Source organism: Phaseolus vulgaris, chromosome 9 (genome assembly GCF_000499845.2).
Source record: "Phaseolus vulgaris cultivar G19833 chromosome 9, P. vulgaris v2.0, whole genome shotgun sequence".
Lineage (NCBI taxonomy): Eukaryota > Viridiplantae > Streptophyta > Magnoliopsida > Fabales > Fabaceae > Phaseolus > Phaseolus vulgaris.
Window position 1 is genome coordinate 24,754,505 of NC_023751.2, and position 6,864 is coordinate 24,761,368.

General features: G+C 26.9%; 1 long non-coding RNA gene and 1 other non-coding gene across 2 annotated transcripts; both read left to right on the plus strand.

Moving 5' to 3' along the window:
• Positions 1-2,874: 2,874 nt before the first annotated feature.
• On the plus strand, positions 2,875-2,955 carry TRNAL-AAG (transfer RNA leucine (anticodon AAG)). The gene has a single exon. It is a non-coding gene; the product is annotated as a tRNA-Leu (tRNA).
• A 767-nt stretch (positions 2,956-3,722) lies between these two features.
• LOC137821414 (uncharacterized) lies at positions 3,723-5,085 on the plus strand. The gene is made up of 2 exons (XR_011082792.1): positions 3,723-3,931; positions 4,382-5,085. It is a non-coding gene; the product is annotated as an uncharacterized lncRNA (long non-coding RNA).
• Positions 5,086-6,864: the final 1,779 nt, after the last annotated feature.

The following is a 6,864-nucleotide window of genomic DNA, read 5'->3' on the forward strand; positions in this document are numbered from 1 at the left end:
ATTCTTCTCTCAAGTAGGATATTTGGGAGGTATTTCTCTCCTTACTTCTTTTCAATTATTAGAGTAACACTCCTATTTTTATTCATATTTAATAAAATATTATGTATGTAATATCTAATTAACATATAAACATATACAACTATCTTATACTATGTTTTATATACACGAAGGTTTAAAAAAAATAAAACATTCAAAATAAAAACATCTCATCCTCCTACTATTTAATGAGGAGTTTTATCACTTACAACCTCATCTGCTCATGTGTAAATTAACACGATCATCATAGATTAAAAAAAACAAACACAAAACAAAACACATGGTAAACTAACTATTTTTAAGAATTCTAATATAAATTTAACTTTTGATAACAAGCCTAATCCATCAAATTCTCATAATTTGCACAAAATCATCAAGTGTCTATCACATTCATCATCCACGTTACTCCTGTCAAATTCCTACTAACTCACATACTCAGACATTTGACTCTACTTCCGAAAGACTCGTACAATGAAATTAACATCAAAAGACCTACACATGTCATACTACTTGTTAAGAATCCACACAATCATGCACATAATCATCTCAATATTTCATCATCTCATATGACAGGGTAAATTCATATGACCTGAAAGACTAGATTATATTTCAAACCGCAGACAAAGTTATATGAACCTCCTTTGACTCTCACCAACGGAATAACTTCATCTATGTAATTTTATTATATCAGTAGAGTCAAGATCGTCTCATTCACAGGATATTCACAAATCAATACACCATAATAACAATCTCAACACGGTATTTCCTTTCCTGAAAATACTATGTTTTGATCTCACTTTCACATCATTCCATACCTCATGTAACGCATCAATATATCATTCAATCACATTATTTTTTAAACTTTTCTAAACAATCCAAATATATCTCAAAATTCACTTAAACACATAACTAAGTTCCTTTAATCATATATTTAAATAAAAAAAATAGAATTTTCACCTAAAAACAATAAGCAATAATAAATTAGGCTTTGAAAAGCAAAAATAAAAAATTTAGGTTTTTTTTACTGGCTTGAGCAAAATTTGTTCACTTGAACGAGAATGGGTCTCGCCCAAGCGGAAATTCTCATGCTTGAGCAAGATTGAAACTGCAAGCACCCAGAATTTTATCACAAGCCTCACTTGAAAGAGATTCCTTTTTGTTTGGGCGAAAACGAACCCGAGAGCACCCCATCTTTTTATTTTAGTTTTGCTTAAGCGAGAATTATTTCACTTGAGCGAGATATGCAAAAAAAATTGCATAATTATGCCTAATTTCATCATTTATAGTCAAACAAAAACAATTTTAATAACTCATTCACTTCAAGAGTAACTTACACTATATGAACTATACAAATCAACCAAATTTTCATATTTAAACAAAAATATCTACTATAACTCATCCATATCAAAATCAATATATTCACATTTGATTTCAAATAGTACCCTACATTACTCAGAAACAATCAATCCTGCAAACAAAATTTGGAATTAATGATCACATTACCTCACATCCAGATCTTTTAACCTATGATTTTATATAAAGTTAAACCTAGTTTCATGAAGTTGAAGAAATATACATTTTTATGATTCATATATATATTGCATATTACTTTTCTAAGTTAACAAATTTACTTTCATTGGTTCACGAGCCAGAAGTAATTCAAAAATAAACTGTAAAAATCTACCATTACTTTTTCGGAAACCCAAAGCGATATTTACTACAAATAATTATAATTTAAAACTTTAATATAAGTACATAAAGGAAAATACTATAAAAATAATTTTATATTAATCAAAGATATAACCGAGAAAATAATATTATGAACTCTCGTTCTCACTTAAATATATCTTTTTAGAATTTCCGAAAAAAATATTAGAAACTGAAATGGTATATTTGAATTTATAAAACCCATAAACATAAAAAAAAATAAAAAAATAGAGGAACGGAATAAGAGATTTTTTGAAGAAATAAAAAATAAAGAAAGTGAAATAAAATATGTAAACAATGAAATCAAATACAACTAGATAAATGAAGACTTAATAAAATATAAGATTTTTGTTTGAAAATATTGTAAAAGAATTTAAAAAAGAAGTATGTGAAAAAATCCCCACAGTATTTTTAAATTTAATTTTTTTTTCCAAAAATTATTAGAAAAATAAAAAATATAGTAAAAACTCTTTACTACCTGAAAATTCACAGAACATTTATGATTGTAGAAATTGAAGTGTCTGAATTAGGATTTGGAAGAATATTAAAAAATAAAACTAGAAGAAGAAGAAGATTAAATTATAAGATACTATTATGGAGTCTGGAATGAAACTCAAAAGAAGTACACTATTATTAAAAAATAAATACTTTCAATTGTTTTATGTATTACAAAGTTTCAAATATATATACAATAATTTTAAAGAAAATGATAATTCTAGACTTAAAAATACAATTCTTTAATGAAACTATGAGTTTAATTTTATTTTCTATATTTGTTATGTTTTCAATATTTATACAAAACGAAGGATCTTATAAATTATTTTTTCATCACTTATAAAATATGAAGATTAATTTGATAAAATGTATATTAGTGAGAAATGAATACAGGTAATGAGGGTACTAATTAATATTAAGAGAAAATATATATTGTAAGTTAAATATTTTCAATATCAGTTATTCCGTCCTACCATAAATATTTGATAACAATATTATGATTAAATTTCTTAGATATATTTTTGTTTCTAATATAATTTGTTCCTTTATAGGATTTTATTAATTTTAATCTAATTATTTATAAAATGTAACCAAATTAAATATACTATATATATTAAAAAAATACATTTATCATCAGTTGAGATGGCCGAGTTGGTCTAAGGCGCCAGATTAAGGTTCTGGTCCGAAAGGGCGTGGGTTCAAATCGCACTCTCAACAAAATAAATAAATAGTTTTTATGTTTAATTTTTAGCTCTTAAATAATATTAATAATATAATTAATACAAAATTTAAAATAGTATATATATATAAAAGTATAAAACGAGAAACGGGGTTTAAACCTGTTTTTTATTACTTGAATTTAGAACAACTTTTCCTCATTTAAATAAAAATATCTTTCAATCTTTGAAATTAGAGAAATATTAATTAACTATATTCAGTGTCAATATATTTTATAAGAAAATTTTATTTTCAGTATTTTTAAATATATTTAGGTCAATTTTGTCTCCTTAATTTGAAAGTAATGCTTTGGTAGCAAAATTAACAATTGAGTATTCTTACAATATATATTTTTTTAAAGAGATCTCCATTTATATAAGTTAGAATCCTACTAGACTGAACTTTAAGTTTAATCCAACTTCATGAAATCGGCTCATGAGATTAAGGTTTGCATCCACATATATACAATGAAATATCTTTATTTTTAGTCGATATGGGATCTCCAACATGTCATACTTTATTATATAAGATACAACTTTTTATTTGATTTTATGAGATATTTGAAACAAAAGTTATTTTACACATAGTAAGTTGAGTGCTCAGTATTTGCCATTATAAAAAAGATATATTTAGAAAAAAAAAGTTGTTTCATTCATAGTAAGTTGAGTATTAGAGATAAACTTGTTATTTAAAAAAAGTAATAAACCTTAATCATATTAATAAGAATTATATTTAATGATGATTTATTATGATGATTCTAATCTACATGTCATCTGTCAAACCGGAGATCACATTTTCGGTAGAGGTCGAGACAAAGAAGAAGCCGATTCTGAAATCAAAATGGATGAAGAAGGTTGTTCCTCGCAACGAGAAGTAGGTGCAGATCAAGAAGAAGTTCTGCGAATCGAAGTTTCACACTGTTTGCAAGGAGGCTCAATGCCCTAAATTGGCAGCTAGTGCTATTGACCATGTACAGGTTCTGCTTTCTGTACCTATTTTTTCCAAATCCAGTTTATTCATTAATAATGAATGTGTTTTCAGCTTCAGCTTCAAACTGCTTTGAGCTTTTATAAATAAATGAATCAATTAACTATTAAATAATATAAGTGAAGGTATCCTGCTTTTCTTTATCTGCTTTTCCTTTTCGATTTAGAATGAACTGTGTTATGAATTTTGCTTTGCACTGTTCTTAATTAGGATTAGTTTTATATATTGGTGCTTATCTACCACTTTATACATCATTAGCTTGATTTCTCAATAAAATTTAGCTCATTATTACTACGCCAGCCTTTCAATTACAAGTGAAATGGATGTGGACCATATATAGAAATTTCCCTATATTTGTGATGGATTTGAGCATTTAGATTCTGTTTTTTAATATAAAATTGTTTAGATTCTGTTTTTTAATTCAAAATTGTTTATCCAGTTGAATACTTCTGCAGAAGAGATTGTTCTTTCACTCACACAGAGTCCAGGTGATTAGACCAAAAGCACCTGAATTCAGCACGTTGAATGTTTGAGCATTGCTCTTTTCAAGATCATAAGTAAATTCTGATAGAAGATCCATCTTTTCAATGTCAATAGCAGAATCAGCATTAAGGCCCTGCAGCCAACCAGAGACCCTACAGTCTTTAGGGGCACTTGATCTGTCAAATGCAACGCTCTGTCGGATAGAAAAATTATCAGTACTGAAATTTAAAAATCTAAAAAATGGATTCAGTGTAGCAGTGGCATGAAGATAAAAGTATGTTGATACAAGAACATCCATCATAAAGAAAATAACAGATAGAATTCGGAAGAAATGACAAGTTTAAATTATCAACAACTGAGAATTTCTCAAAAGCAATATCATTCTGTTCAATGTCCACCACAAAAGCAACTAAAGAGTCGTTTATTTAATCTTCTATTTCATGTTTTATTCTGTTTTCACTTGTGAATTACTAAAGTACCTGTTATTACAGATATTAGAAACACTAGTTCAAACCTACGTGTGTAGGTTATGAGTCACTTTTTCAGAGTTTTCTTGTAATAATGGGGAGGGTATTTATCGTTGACAATTAATTGAAATTATTGGAAAGTTACTTACCGTTCACAATTAATTGTTATTAGAGAGAGATTACTTATCATTAATTATTTTTATTATTGTTGTATCCTAAAACCACCATATATAGTATCTTCCTTTAAGCAATGTAACACACAACAAACAACCACATACACTTAGCTTACTCTTTATTTTCATATACTCTCTATTTCTTCTCTTGGGTGTAAGTGTTTAACCCATGTAGAGAGAATTTGTTTTGGGACTATTTATCTATTAGCTTGAGAGGCATTATACTCCGAGTACTATTACAGTGGAAGTTTTGATTCTCTCACCGATGATTTTTTACCTATATTTAAAGAGGTTTTTTTACCTCTATTTAAAAAAGTTTTCCACATAAAAATCTGCTATCATTCTCATCTTCCTTATTACTTTAATTTCTCATAATCTTCAATTGAAATTATGATGCTTCCATACATGATATCTCTACAAAGACGTTGATTTGAGAGATGGAGATGTGTGCCACAAAATCACAATGTGAAGTAGGGCTTTATTAGAGACTTCTTAAAGAGAGGGATCCAATTCATATCATTTGGATATTTTAGCAACTAAATTGATGTCAACTTTTTTCTGGACTATATTAATAAGTTTTTTTTCAGGAACCAAGATCATTCTGTGCTTTTTTTATTTTAAAAATTAAGAAATTATATCAATAATTAAGGTGTTTGATAGAGTATTCTCCGACGAACAGATACATATGTTATTATATTATTATAATGGATTTTCAAGTATATGTATTTTACTTTTAAATGTTAAAAGAAATCTTTTCCTGTAGATGATTACTTTTATAAATTTTGACCCATTTTTAAATTTATACTTTTACATAACTATTTTTATTCATTTTTACTGACTTCATTTAGTACAGTTTGTACTTAAACCAGTATCATTAACAAGCATTTAAAGTCTTTTTCTTGAATAATAAAAACAATCAATATATTACTTAATCTAGATTATCCAACTTAATGACCACATAGTTACATACCTTCCTATTTCTCTTAAACTCAATAAAGTATTCTTTATAAGAAGAAGACCTATAAATCAACATAATATGATACATTAAAAGCCCATATATTTAAGACTTCATGATAAACAAAGAAGATAAAATAGAAAAGAAATTGAAAACCTACCAACTAAGGGAAGTTCTTTCATACTTTCATTAAGAATACCATTGTATAGAACAAAACGTAATTCATTTATTGGAATGGTGGAATCTTCAATCAAACGAACCTCAGTTTATTTCTTGGAAAATATTCTGAATTCATGAGAAATTGGTTTAAACTTAGCTGAATTTAGAGCAATAAAGAGAGTTAAAAGTATGTGCATATTATCCTCTAACAATCTTTTTTCAAAAAGATAAATATGGTAACTTTTTAGAGTGCATTGAATTCAATCACCCTAACTTTTTTAGAAGAAAATTACTATACAAAAATATGAGATCAGAAAAAAAATCAAGTTAGCATTAACTCCTTACTTTGATGCTCCTTACTTTGATGCTTCATTTCTTATGCTAACCAACATTAGCACTCTTAATCATCTCTATGAAGAAAGCCTCATAGTAAATTAACTTGTGACCAATGTAAAGTCTTAAATAAAACTTTTCACTACCCTAACATAATGGTCACCTACAACTAATTTCTCTTAAACTCAATATGATATCCTTTGGTAGAAAGAAAACCAGTCAGATTTGTAAATCAATAGTCTAATAAAAATACTAATGATGATACATTAAAAAAAACCATTGAAAACATACCAACTAAATCACATCCTTTCATACTTTCATTCAAAATATAATTGTATAGAATAAAATATAA